Genomic DNA, 13,727 nt, shown 5'->3' on the forward strand with positions numbered 1-13,727 from the left:
CTTTTTAGCTACTTGCCATCTTTCACTAGTGTACAGAAGGACAGCGTTCACATTTGGGCACATACGATGGGCAAGTGGAGATCTGGAACGACAATGTTTAGTGTCTGAAGCAGTAATTTCTGATGCATCAGATATCAGGCAGATCTGAGGCGTCTTGTCACGGTCTGGGCGGCTGCCCCCATCGGAGTCCTCCGTCGGACATCGGTGTGTGTGTTGTCCTTAGTGTAAGTTAGTTTAAGTTAGATGAAGTAGTGCGTAAGCGTAGGGACCGATGGCCTCTGCAGTTTGGTCCCATAAGACCTTACCACAAATTTCCAAAACAATTTTTACGTGACATTGAACGAAAATCCTTCGTAACTGCTTATTCGGCTCCCACGGTATTTCAGCTTCTACAGAACTTGTCAACCTGTGATTATATTGTACTACGATGAAAGAAATGCTTTGGGTCACAGTTTGATATACGTAATTTGTTTGCTAGACCTAGATTTTTTCTTTTTTTCAAGAAGTTAAAGCAGTGCTACGAAGAGTGGATTACTCAGTTACAGCTGCTGACTTGGAAACATAAATTTTATTGTGAAAAGACCAATGTAAGAAATCTCATGCAGAATTACTGATTCGACTTATGCTTGTCACGCACTCCCCTGCCATCTGGAGCTGTTCGGCATGCTTTGTTGTTCTTGAGGAAATATAAATTCGCTATCTGTAGTAGCGTGATCAATATGCTAAGCAGCCTGATTACTTGAGTATTTCTAAGATGCAACTTGGAGCCGGCCACGGTGGCCGAGCGGTTCTAGGCACTTCAGTCCAGAACCGCGCGACTGCTAAGCTCGCAGGTTCGAATCCTGCCTCGGGCATGGGTGTGTGTGATGTCCTTAGGTTAGTTAGGTTTAAGTAGTTCTAAGTTCTAGGGGACTGATGACCTCAGATGTTAAGCCCCACAGTGCTCAGAGCCATTTGAACCATTTTGCAACTTGTATTGCTATTTTGATTTATTGAAAACTGTAGTTCTGGATTCTTTGATTTCATGAGCTACACTGATAATGATGATGATGCATTACGCTCCCTGCAGACTTCGACGTAAATTTTGGTGCCTCCGACATCGTCATTATCCCTAATTTTAACACTGTAATTCTGGATTCCTTAACTTTGAATTCACGAGCTGCACTAACAATGATGTTGGTGCTTTATGCTCCATGCAGACTTCCACGTAACGTTCGGTAGCTTCTACAGTATAGCGTCAGTATCCCTCATTTTAACACAAATGACCTTGCTCTCTGTCAATTTGTTATTATTTTACTGAAGCGTACAGAGCAAATAAACTATTGCACGCAGACTTGATTTGAGTTTCAAGATCCTTTAACTTGTCCTACAACTACACTCCTGGAAATTGAAATAAGAACACCGTGAATTCATTGTCCCAGGAAGGGGAAACTTTATTGACACATTCCTGGGGTCAGATACATCACATGATCACACTGACAGAACCACAGGCACATAGACACAGGCAACAGAGCATGCACAATGTCGGCACTAGTACAGTGTATATCCACCTTTCGCAGCAATGCAGGCTGCTATTCTCCCTTGGAGACGATCGTAGAGATGCTGGATGTAGTCCTGTGGAATGGCTTGCCATGCCATTTCCACCTGGCGCCTCAGCTGGACCAGCGTTCGTGCTGGACGTGCAGACCGCGTGAGACGACGCTTCATCCAGTCCCAAACATGCTCAATGGGGGACAGATCCGGAGATCTTGCTGGCCAGGGTAGTTGACTTACACCTTCTAGAGCACGTTGGGTGGCACGGGATACATGCGGACGTGCATTGTCCTGTTGGAACAGCACGTTCCCTTGCCGGTCTAGGAATGGTAGAACGATGGGTTCGATGACGGTTTGGATGTACCGTGCACTATTTAGTGTCCCCTCGACGATCACCAGTGGTGTACGGCCAGTGTAGGAGATCGCTCCCCACACCATGATGCCGGGTGTTGGCCCTGTGTGCCTCGGTCGTATGCAGTCCTGATTGTGGCGCTCACCTGCACGGCGCCAAACACGCATACGACCATCATTGGCACCAAGGCAGAAGCGATTCTCATCGCTGAAGACGACACGTCTCCATTCGTCCCTCCATTCACGCCTGTCGCGACACCACTGGAGGCGGGCTGCACGATGTTGGGGCGTGAGCGGAAGACGGCCTAACGGTGTGCGGGACCGTAGCCCAGCTTCATGGAGACGGTTGCGAATGGTCCTCGCCGATACCCCAGGAGTAACAGTGTCCCTAATTTGCTGGGAAGTGGCGGTGCGGTCCCCTACGGCACTGCGTAGGATCCTACGGTCTTGGCGTGCATCCGTGCGTCGCTGCAGTCTGGTCCCAGGTCGACGGGCACGTGCACCTTCCACCGACCACTGGCGACAACATCGATGTACTGTGGAGACCTCACGCCCCACGTGTTGAGCAATTCGGCGGTACGTCCACCCGGCCTCCCGCATGCCCACTATACGCCCTCGCTCAAAGTCCGTCAACTGCACATACGGTTCACGTCCACGCTGTCGCGGCATGCTACCAGTGTTAAAGACTGCGATGGAGCTCCGTATACCACGGCAAACTGGCTGACACTGAGCAGCTAGCGCCATTCGACGGCCAACACCGCGGTTCCTGGTGTGTCCGCTGTGCCGTGCGTGTGATCATTGCTTGTACAGCCCTCTCGCAGTGTCCGGAGCAAGTATGGTGGGTCTGACACACCGGTGTCAATGTGTTCTTTTTTCCATTTCCAGGAGTGTATTCCTGATTACTACCCATTGGATGTTGTACACCCAGTTGGTTATCTGGTTTGTTTCAATGCGTCAGCGTTGCCCTTGTGCACAGTGGCGAAGTACAAGGATAATTTACTAATTACTTTATGGAAATCAATGTGCATGGCTCTGAGATATGTGGTATCATTACGATTTAGTTTTACTTATCATTCTGTGACTACAGTGAGCATTGCAGCTGCTCATCTTGCATTGTGTATTGTATTGTGTATTTAAACCAGGGACCTAGAAACGGTCGGCCGGAGTGGCCGAGCAGATCTAGGTGCTACAGTCTGGAACCGCGTGACCGCTACGATTGCAGATTCGAATGCTGCCTCGGGCATAGATGTGTGTGATGTCCTTAGGTTAGTTAGGTTTAAGTAGTTCTAAGTTCTAGGCGACTGATTACCTCAGCAGTTAAATCCCATAGTGTTCAGAGCCATTTGAACCATTTTTTGAACCTAGAAACGACGGAGAGGCTTCGACCCACCGTTGCCCTCAGTGGTTCACAGCCCCAACAACAGACCACAGCAGTCCACCCACCACACCGCCATCCCACACCAAACCCAACGTTATTGTGCGTGTCGGACCCCCGTGGCGCCCCTTTCCCCCCCCCCCCCCTCCCCCAGGAACGTTTCATACCAGACGAGTGTAACCCCAATGTTTGCGTGGTAGAGCAATTATGCTGTACGCGTACGTGGAGACCGTGTTTGTGCACGAATGGCCGAAATAGTGTAACTGCGGCGGAATAAGGGGAACCAGCCCGCATTCGCCTAGGCAGATGGAAAACCGCCTTACAAACCATGCACAGGCTGGCCGCCACACCGGACCTCGACACTAATCCGCCGGACGGATTCATGCCGGGGACCGGCACGCCTTCCCGCTCGGGAAGCAGCGCGTTAGACCGCGCGGCTAACCGGGCGGGCATCTCACTTGTATTACTACGATTTGGTTTTATTAACTAGAGAGCTGAGTGCGCTTTTCCTAGAAGCAAAAAGCGGTCTTGCGCTGGAGTTAATTCACTTTATTACAACTAGAGTAGGAAAAAATGGGTGTGAACAATGAGGGACGGTTGATGATTACTGCGAAAATACACGGCAAGTAGCTATTCATTATTTTACTCATTTTGAGTGGTAAGGAGCGATCTGTATTAATTACTTGAGAGAAGGTGAACTTCTTAGCCAGTCAAGATCGCTTGTAAGCAAGCTTTATTACTCGTGTCCCAAACTACACGCTACAGTGCACTTCACTGCAGGAAGGCCACTACATTTGGTGAATTACTTTGTATATTGTGGTTTTAGCTTTGACTTGCGGATGCACCGTTCATCTCGTCCTTAACATTTTTAGCAAACAGAACACAGCATGTTGTTCTCATTGGAGAGACGTCTACAGACATTAAAGTAACCTTTGGCGTGCCACAATGGAGTGTTATGGGAACATTGCTTTTCACAATATATATAAATCACCTAGTAGATAGTGTCGGAAGTTCCATGCGACTTTTCGCGGATGATGCTGTAGTATACAGAGAAGTTGCAGCATTAGAAAATTGCAGCGAAATGCAGGAAGATCTGCAGCCGATAGGCACTTGGTGCAGGGAGTGGCAGCTGACCCTTAACATAGACAAATGTAATGTATTGCGAATACATAGAAAGGAGGATCCTGTATTGTATGATTATATGATAACGGAACAAACAGTGATACCAGTTACTTCTATAACATATCGGAGTATGCGTACGGAACGATTTGAAGTGGAATGCTCATATAAAATTAATTGTTGGTAAATACAGCACATCAAGTGCCACACTTCTCACTGGTACCAGAGCTAAGTACCATTTTCTTACATACCTGCTAATAAACGTTCCTGCCTATTTCTTATTGTGCTGCAACATTTCTGTGCTAGTCCCACCTTGTCCGCCACACACATTCATTGGGAGAGTCCTTAGAAAATGTAGTCCATCAACAAAGGAGATGGCTTACAGAACACTCGTTCGACCTGTACTTGAGTATTGCTCATCAGTGTGGGATCCGTACCAGGTCGGGTTGACAGAGGAGATGGAGAAGATCCAAAGAATAGCGGCGCGTTTCGTCACAGGGTTATTTGGTAAGCGTGATAGCGTTACGGATATGTTTAACGAACTCAAGTGGCAGACTCTGCAAGAGAGGCGCTCAGCATCGCGGTGTAGCTTGCTGTCGAGGTTTCGAGAGGGTGCGTTTCTGGATGAGGTATAGAATTTATTGCTTCCCCCTACTTATACCTCCAGAGGACATGACGAATTTAAAATTAGAGAGATTCGAGCGCGCACGGAGGCTTTCCGGCAGTCGTTCTTCCCGCGAACCATACGCGACTAGAACAGGAAAGGGAGGTAATGACAGTGGCATCTAAAGGACCCTCCGCCACACACCATTGGCTGGCGTGCGGAGTGTAAATGTAGATGTAGAAATTCCTGCCAATGTTTTAGAACGAATACTTATATGGGTGGTATAGGGGACATGTAATAACCTTTTATCAAGCTCTGAAGATGGTGACCAGGCTTACCGAAACCGGTAATCGACAATAAAAGTTGTTAACAAGCGATCTTTGCTAAGAAGTTCACGATCTCCCCAGTAAATAACTATTCCATTACGGTCTAACTTTCCACCTATGTATCGATACGTCTTGTTCTTCGTAAAACTGGTGACGGGTCAAGTGTTTTTCCCGCACTCGTTCACGTAGAGTAGTAACGAGAATCATAAAAACCATTTCGAATGACGACAAATGGCCGATTCAATTAACAGTTAACAAGGAACATTCCTCTAATACAAGAGCAGCGTGACTGGTCAGTTTTACGAACTGCGTTTCGTAAACTCGAAGTAGTTCAGCCTGGTAGCACTGCAATTTTTGCTGCGATTGCATCAATGTGGCCTCTCGAAGAGTCAGAATGCGGGGCGAGAGGAAGAGAGGCGAAGGTATTACAAAACAGAAGGGAGCTGCATCGTGATTCAGCCCTGTCCACTTCAATTACAGTCAGTCTGGAACAGCAGTGCGTAGCGTGTCGCTTCAAGGACGACGGCCTCGAAATTCCGCAGTCGCCGGAACGCGTGTACCGTCTTCTCCGTAACTACAGACTGTCTTGCGGGCTACATAGACTCACGTCATTTTCAGCCGACGTGCTCTCCCGCGCAGCACGAGTCTGTAAACACAGTAGCAACGGTTTTGCGTTTCCGGGCGTAACGACCCACTTCCCGGTAATCTCACAAAGCCGGCCTGGCGAAAAACCGCAGGGAAACATGCGCGGCCTTCGCCTCGATTAACTTACTTGTATTTGTCGTCATTGCAGCGTGCAGGCATTTACAGTTCCTCGTACAGCAACGGCAGCTATCAGAAAATTTCTGGGTCGCGGAGGCTCATGTTTCCTTTGAACCAATAACCGCGACTCTTTTTAAGTTCGAGGCCGACGCGGCACGATGTTCGCCGTCCTGACGTAGTTTCCCACCGGGGCCGCCTGTTAAAAAAACTTCCACAAGACAGCAGGAATCTTGTCAGAGAGCTGCGTGCATTAGTGTCTGACTACAATTTGGAAAATTTTGTTACTACAAAAACAAGTAATTTCCTTGGGATGCTCACATAAATCAAACACAATATCAGACATCTACAGTCAGAAATCTGTATAACAATATCCTCACAGTAATAGAAAAACACCTGCAATAGACATTTTCCTCCGGCCGCGGTGGTCTAGCGGTTCTGGCGCTGCAGTCCGGAACCGCGGGACTGGTACGGTCGCAGGTTCGAATCCTGCCTCGGGCATGGGTGTGTGTGATGTCCTTAGGTTAGTTAGGTTTAAGTAGTTCTAAGTTCTAGGGGACTTATGACCTAAGATGTTGAGTCCCATAGTGCTCAGAGCCATTTTTTAGACAACATTTTAACAACTCTTACGGAAGAAATGGAACTGACACAGAAAATAACATCTAGAGCACCATAATCACGAATTTGTTACTTTTTAACACTCCCTAAAAATGCTACAATATTTACACTGAAGAGCCGAAGAAAGTAATACACCTGCCTAAAATCGTGTAGGGCCCTAGCGAGTACGCAGAAGTGCTGCAACACGACGTGGCATGAACTCGACTAATGTCTGAAGTAGTGCTGGAGGGAACCGATACCATGAATCCCGCAGGCTGCCCATAAATCCGTTAAGAGTACGAGGGGGTGGAGATCTCTTCTGAATAACATGTTGCAAGGCATCTCAGATATGCTGAATAATTTTCATGTCTGGGGAGTTTGGTGGCCAGTGGAGAGTGTTTAAACTCAGAAGAGCGTTCCTGGAGGCACTTTGTAGCAATTCTGGACATGTAGGGTGTCATTCTCCTGACAGAATTGCCCTAGTCCGTCGGAATGCACAATGGACATGAATGGATGCAGGTGATCAGATAGGATGCTGTCACCTGTCAGAGTCGTTTCTAGATGTATCAGATGTCCTATATCACTGCAAAGGCACCCGCCCCACACCATTACAGAGCCTCCATCAGCTTGAATGGTTCCCTGTTGATATGCAGAGTCCATGGATTCGTGAGGTTGTCTCCATAACCTTACACATCCATCCCCTCGATACATTTTGAACCGAGAATCGTCCGACCAAGCAACATGTTTCCAGTTATCAACAGCCCAACGTTGTTGTTGACGGGCCCAGGCGAGGCGCAAAACTTTGTGTCATGCCGTCATTAAGGGTACACAAGTGGACCTTCGGCTCCGAAAGCCCATATGGATCATGTTTCGTTGAATGTTCCCACATTGACTCGTTTTGATGGCCCAGCAATAAAATCTGCAACAGTTTGCTGAAGGGTTGCACTTGTGTTTCTTTGAACGATTCTACTCAGTCGTCATTGGTTCCGTTCTTGCAGGATCTTTTTCCGGACGCAGCGATGTCGAAGATTTGATGTTCTACTGGATTCCTTATATTCGCGGTACACATGTGAAATGGTCGTACAGGAAAATCCCCAATTCATCGCTACCTCGGAAACGCTGTGGCCCATCGCTTGTGTGCCGACTGTGCATCGCATGTTCGGACGTCTCGCCATATCAGGGCAAATCCAGTATTGCCAACCATGACGGTTTGGTGGTCCAGACGTCAGAGTGTTCAAATGGTTCAAGTGGCTCTGAGCACTATGGGACTTAACTTCTAAGGTCATCAGTCCCCCAGAACTTAGAACTATTTAAACCTAACTAACCTAAGGACATCACACACATCCATGCCCGAGGCAGAATTCGAAGCTGCGACCGCAGCGGTCGCGCGGTTCCAGACTGTAGCGCCTAGAACCGCTCGGCCACTCCGACCGGCCGTCAGAGTGTGGGGAGGCATTTCTCCCTCTTGTGGGAAAACAGCGACCTGCTGTTTCAGAAGTCCTAATTGGAGCCAAATACAGCACCCTGGATCTACATCTTGTCAATGGTTCTCTGTACGCCAGCGATGGCGGATCTTTGTGTTGTCACATCCTTTTCACTGTGATGAGTATCTAATGTAGCCCCTCCTGTTGAAGCTCTGCGAGTGTCGAATGGGTCTTCAGTTTCCTTGAACCTCCAACTGTCGATTTGCGCCTCAGGACTGCTGTAGGGCTTCATACAGAGGACGCTGACAATTGTAAGGTGTCAGGCAAATCCAACACCTTCCATGAAACCCCTGACATGATAGATAATCCGGCAGTATGTCACATAGCTCCGAATAAATCCTGACATTAAATTAACCAAAGTAATAAGATCAACGAGTGAGCAAATGGAATACCACAGACTAACACAAGAACGCCTAAATGCATGTCATACCTACCCACCATGAAACAGACGCAGTTCCGAGGGGAGAAACGAGAACAGAAGCCGAGATCAGAATCGTGTAAGCTAGAAGGCCCTACGATAAGGGACACTCACATCACCTGCCGACCGCCAAGACCACCCCCAGCCCATGTTAAAAGATAGAGCCCTCCAGAAGAACAGTATAGATATTACGATAACACTAAAAGAGCCACACCAGCTGAAAGCTTTAGCATGAGACTATACGCATCTCTGTTAAGTTGCAAACGTTATAAACATTGCCCCACCACGAAAAGTATAAGGTTTCTCGTTGGATAGACAGAATTTTTGTAGGCGAAGCTTAAGGTGAACATTGAAACCCTGATTGGTCAGTTGAAAACACAGCCAGATAGCTTTTCTTAAACCAACTTCGGTAAATAGTAGTAAAGAGAAGTGAGAGGGGAGTTGCTTCCGAGACGGTGAGGTGTGTGGAGCTGCGCCGCCCGCCGACCCCTGATGCTGTCTAACCACCGACAAGGTAATGAACGCACGCAATGCCGCATAAGGCTTCACTCAGAACTGCAGAAGTCTCATTTGTTACATCCCCTTTTTACGTAATACGTCGATCGTCAATTAAACTTCGTGGTATTCACATTTGCTACTAGAAGTTAAAAATCTGAAATGCGATGATTTTTCTGTTATATAATTATTGAGAATCCACATCAGCCACTGTAATTTACGACAAGTTAAATAAGTAATTAAAAATAATTGAGGGTCACTGTAGACCATTTTGATAGTTTTCTCTTTTGTGAAACTTAATTTAAACCTAGATTATAGATGTGATATGGCATAGGTCATCCTTCGATCCATTGTAGAACTTGGAAACCCATTCAGGGAATATTCGTTCACATTTTTGTTGAATGCAGTTGGTTTTTATTATCCTGTATTAAAATATTTCCTTTTATCAATAGTGCAATTTATAAACAATGTTTAGTGAGTAGAATAAAAATTCCAATGGTAAACTTAACTGCTTTTTCGACGTTATTTTACCAGCTAACTAAAAATAGGAAAGCCTTGAACCCCTTCCACTAAATTTAGTATTAAGATTCTTTTTACAGGGAGTGCAGTGGAGCTGACGCTGAGATCATTAAGTATTTGATTATATCATCGCTAGTCTCAATGAACATTTCATGTGTGATCTGGCGTCTCCTTACCAGCAACAGGTCCCAGGTTCAAACTAGTCAATTCCCTAAAAAACACGCTCAGAGCGTCGTTGCGCGAAAGTGGTAGGGAGACACGACTTAGAACCAACAGAAACCACGCAGAATGTTAGACAATGTCTTAGCAGTTTTGTCTTCTTGATGAAGAGTCATGATCCTTGACTTCGTATGTGAGGCCTGACAGGTGGCGAAGGATACGATACAGCCCAAAGAAGTGATTTAGTTACTTTTCCAATAGACCCCACATTCAACACAGATGTAACAATACGTACCAGCTCTCCCAGGTTGTATATCACTGGCGATGCCAGATATTTTGCTTCTTCAGTCCTGGTGATTAGGTGTTTCACGCAGTCATCCTGAGTATCATCTGCCTGAAATGGAATAGGTGTATCCCTTGTCGTTTGTGCCTCATGATGTGGAGCAAACACAATGGTGTGAAGTCTGTAGTGCCTTGCTTCGTTATGTTGCATATATATGTCAGGATGGGCAGTCTTGTGTCCCAATCTCTCTGCTCAACATCATCATACATCGAGAGATTATGTGACACCGTCTAATTAAACTGTTCTGGACAGTTGACATAGCTCTGTTGACCTTGTAGTGGGTGAGGCATTCATAGTCAATGCAGCCTGTTATCCATCGACTCCTGTTAGTTTGCTATGGGAAGCTCCTCAAGAGGTTGATTCGCAGCACTTACTTCCGTCGCTCTCATTCCATACAGTCTTTCACATAGTATTTGACGGATTTGTACGCACTTGTCCAGTAATACCTGCATTTGATTCTGTCTAGACTCTTCACGAATCATGGACGATCAGATCTTAAAAACGTTGTGGAAGTACTTCAGTATATCTGGCCACATATGAGCTGGAATGATGGGCAACCATTTCCACCCCACTGGATCGTAGTTCCTCTTACACAATGTTCTGTGTATTTATTGGAATTCTCCTTTAGTCGGTTCCTCCTTCTTCAAAACTTCTGTGGTTTCCAGCCATGCTTGAACTTCCCTCTGTTCAGCAGCAATGTCATTTGGAGCAGCAATGACTGAGATTTCATACACTCTGGCGTTCTGCCACAGGACTCCTTGGAAGGCAGTCAGCATCCTTGTGTTTGTGTCATAGTCCTGAAGCTAAAGTGCCCATATTACCTGCTGAACTGACATTCTTCATACTAATCAGCCAACTTAGAGAAGGTGATTGGCACCCCGCATAAATACAGCCAGAACTTGTTGATGGAGCGCACAACAGCAAGATACTCATTCTTAGTTGTAAGGTAGTTTATCTTGGAGATTACCCTGAAATCATTAGCCATCATCTTCTCAGCACCTCCCAGAATTTGCTCTACAACTGCACCTATACCATAACTGCTAGCGTCAGTGTGAAGTTCTCACTCGGCATTCTCGTCATACAGTGCTAGGACTGTACAAGATGTAAGCCCCTTCTTAAGGACAAGGAAAGATCTTTCTTGCATCTTGTTTCAGGAAAAAATTTTCGTCTTCCTGCAGTATTTATTGCAAAGGACATGTATTGTTACGGAAGTCCTTCATGATTACCTGGTACAACAAAAAAAATTCTGAGAAAACATCTCACATCACGATTGTGCTGAGGAAAATCAGTGGCCAAACTTATTTTCTCTGGATCAGGATGGACGCCATAGCCGTTTTTATTGCTTGGGCAGCAAAGAGGCACTTTTTCGGATTCAGAAGGAGGTCTGTAATCTGAACATACTTCAGCACTTGTCAGGCAGCTTAGATGACCTTCACATGTCACTGAAGAAACGACAGTGTCATCCAGAGAGCAGAGATATGTCATCCATGAAGTTGCTGAAGCTGGATGTCCATCAACCATTCAAAGGTGGCCCGAGTATTACACAGTCCAAATGACATAACATTGAACTCATATAGGCCATAAGATATTATGAAGGTAGTCTTCTCCTTGTCGCCCTCATCAATCTTTATTTGTCAGTCACCTGTTTCCATGTCCATAGTTGAAAAATAATTTACTCGTTCCAAGCAGCCAAGGGTGTCATTAATGCACAGCAGTGGGTAGACAGTCATCACTACTCGACACAGAAATTTCATGTGCCATCCTTCCTCTTGACAAGAACCACATGAGAGGAACAAGGGCTCTCTAAAGATTTAATAATATCATTTTGGAGTATCTTCTCCACTTCATCCTGGGTTATCCATTTTTCAACTGGCTACACTGTTTATGAGTGCTGATTAACTGGTCAATGATTCCCACTGTTGATACAGTATTTTACCCTTGCTCTGTCTATTCTCCACTCTGTATTTGAAAGGTATTCAAAAATTGCACCAGAAGGGCAAAATTGGTCTTCATTCAAACCAAATCCTATTGGTGTTTCGACAGTCGTTTCCTCCCCTGCATTATTTGTACTGGTAGCAGAGTATGGTTCTTTCCTGATGGCACTAAGCTGCCTTCCTGGACTAGTTCAACTGTCCCAAACATGAGCTGTAGCTGTGTGTGACAATAAATTCAGATTTCTCCTCGATCTCTTACAACTCTTGTGATCATCGACGGTATGTAGAATTCTTTTGTAAGCCTGAGTAGCTTTCTGCTGTGGACAAAAGCGTCACAGTTTAACTGAACATCTTATTTGGCGAATTAACTCGTCTCATTGATGACAGCGGGATAACAATGTCTTCGACGACAAAAAACCGCTCGGAGCAACCTTTGTTGTGTGTGTTTGTTGGTGTAGCTTCATTGGTATGCATCTCTAATCTCCCACAGCCTGTGACAGGTTGTGATGCCTACGAAAAGTCCCATCCAAGAATAACATTTTGACTACATTCTGCTAGAATAACAGATTCAAAACACTCCATTCTGTCATTGATAGTTATTCTCTCAATACATTTTCCTGTTGGTTGGAGTTATTTCCCATTTGTAACTTTCAGCACAATCCCTTCCAAAGCACAGAACAAAGTCTTCTTCAGCTGATGATGATAAGTATTTGACTTTAAACAAAGGGAGCCCCCGAGTCGACCAGTGCTCAGACAGTTTGGCCATCGATGAAGACATCAACGTAATTTCCTAACATCCTGGTGACAGCTGTTTATGGAGCACTTTCACCTGTGGCGGCCTCACCTCCATAAATCGTCACCTTACTTAGTTTTCCTTAATTTGGCGGTTAACTGAGTGTCTGGTATCTCCATATGGTGACGGGGAAAGGCTACAGCTTGTTGGAGAGTGGTCCCGTCCAGGGTATGTTGATGGGGTTTGTCTCACATGTTGAGTATAATTGGCTGCAGTTCATTGGCATGAATATGATTTTCATGATAGTTGATTTTTTGCAGCATAATAGTCGTCGAACAGTCTCGTTCTTTCTATGCAGTTATGAACAACATGACCACAGAGAGAAAACATACTGGTGTATTATTTTCCGTCCTCAAAATGTCTGTTCTTCTGCGGGGCGTTGTACTTGGCAGAGGAGTTAATTGTACCTGTGTTGGTTGGATGCTGCGTTGTCATTTGACAGTTGTGGCATAAGTCCATGTTGGCTGAGTCCATTCTTCATAGCACGTTCAACTAGTGGTGGAGGTTGGTACTAAAGAGCAATACTCTTCAATATTCTGTATGGGCTCCACATGCATGGGGTCAACATTCATGGCTGCTCTCTCTTATGTATGGGTTTCATACACTCTTCTCTTACTATCTGGCATGTGAAAGAGATGCGCTCATGATGGCCTCCCACAACTACCATAGGGACCAGTCGGTAGCGAGTCATAGCTCTTCTGTCCTTTTTTTTTCTTTTGCACTTGATAAATTCCTGTGACTTTGTAACATTGTTTATCAGAAATGCTTGTTATATGTCTTCCGTGACCTATTTCATCAAGTGTGAGATTTTGTCAGCTTCTGTTATACTCAGATTTATTAAAATGGCATGGGGTCAAAACATTCTGTGTGTATGACTGCATCGTTCCCCCAAGACTATGGTCTATATTCTTCCATAAA

This window comes from Schistocerca cancellata, chromosome 3 (genome assembly GCF_023864275.1).
Source record: "Schistocerca cancellata isolate TAMUIC-IGC-003103 chromosome 3, iqSchCanc2.1, whole genome shotgun sequence".
Classification (NCBI taxonomy): Eukaryota; Metazoa; Arthropoda; class Insecta; order Orthoptera; family Acrididae; genus Schistocerca; species Schistocerca cancellata.